This window comes from Meriones unguiculatus, chromosome 5, assembly GCF_030254825.1.
Source record: "Meriones unguiculatus strain TT.TT164.6M chromosome 5, Bangor_MerUng_6.1, whole genome shotgun sequence".
In the NCBI taxonomy this organism is placed as follows: domain Eukaryota; kingdom Metazoa; phylum Chordata; class Mammalia; order Rodentia; family Muridae; genus Meriones; species Meriones unguiculatus.
The window spans coordinates 119,197,201-119,198,474 of NC_083353.1; the positions used below are offsets into that span (position 1 = coordinate 119,197,201).

The window sequence follows — 1,274 nt, forward strand, 5'->3', positions numbered from 1 at the left end:
GCAAGGCTTCCCGTGGAGGACATCCAGCCACAACACCTTTGACCTACATTTTGTCCTGCCTGCAAGAAGTGGAGGGGTAAAGGTGGAGCAGAGTGTGTGGGAGTAACCAAGCAATGACTGGTCTAACTTGAGACCAACTCAACGATGGAGCTCACCTCTGACAGGGTCCGGAGAGACCTAGAATAGAACCAAACACTACCACAAACACAAAAAAGCTTGCTTCAGCTGGCTGTTTGCTAGAATTAGGATAAATGAGGACACATACATGCAGTAGTTAAACCCAAAATAAATAGCAGTTTATTTCCCATCTGAAAAAGCTCAATGTTTATGTGAACATATTTATGAAATGCAAGATAAACTGGATAATAAAAAAATAAAACTTTCATATGAACTTGTGTGTTAAGGGTTTTGAATCTTGAGACACTCAACTGCGTCTGCCTGTTGTGTTTCCAAAATGAATAATTAATAGAAAGCAGGTGATGATTGCCATTATAAAGAAGAACATGTTTTTCAGGTTGAGGAAAACGTAGTTTATCAGGAGCTAACTTTCAAGGAGGTGAAACTGCCAGGATGTATTTATGTGTTTTAGGTCATCATTAAACATCTCCACTGTTTGTGAAAAAGCAGTTGGCTGTGATATAAACAAGCATCCTAGAAGAAGAGTAAACATTTCATTGATTCTTCTCTTCAACCAGAAGAAGATGTAATGAGAAAAAAAAAAATGCTGTCTTCAGGAGAAAGATGAGGTTGAGGCTGGTGACATGTACACACATGACTGATAATTATTCACAGGTAAGCAACACCTGTAAAGTGGGTGTCAGAGGCAAACATACCTGGTGAAAACACTATTTGCCAGAGATTTTATATATATATATGACACATATTCTGGAAACATCCAAGCTTGTGAGAATAAAGCCAGCAGCGGAGAACTGCCTGTCAAAATCAATCCAGTGTGCACGCAGGATAAACCCATTCCCTAGAACTCCCAGTACCAACCCGCTAGTTGCAAAACAACAGGAGGCCTTCTGCTACTTTTAGCATCTCCATAGATTCCTAAGGTTGCTTCTGTTGCAACTATAACTATTTTAGCTCTTTGTAAAAACCTGCTGCAGAATGTTGCCTATAATGGCAGCTTGACAGATGAGTTGTATTTTCCTTCCATATTTAAAGAGGTCAGAGTGGCCCCAAAAATGCCATTTAGTGGAATCAGAAATATCTTTATGGAATTTCCTCCTGTTCTCTAAGACTCAGCTTGTTTACAGAATGTGTGCAGA

The 1,274-nt window shown here is 39.6% G+C and overlaps 1 pseudogene; it reads right to left on the minus strand.

Moving 5' to 3' along the window:
* Positions 1-242: 242 nt before the first annotated feature.
* LOC110560623 (taste receptor type 2 member 106-like) lies at positions 243-1,041 on the minus strand (annotated as a pseudogene).
* Positions 1,042-1,274: the final 233 nt, after the last annotated feature.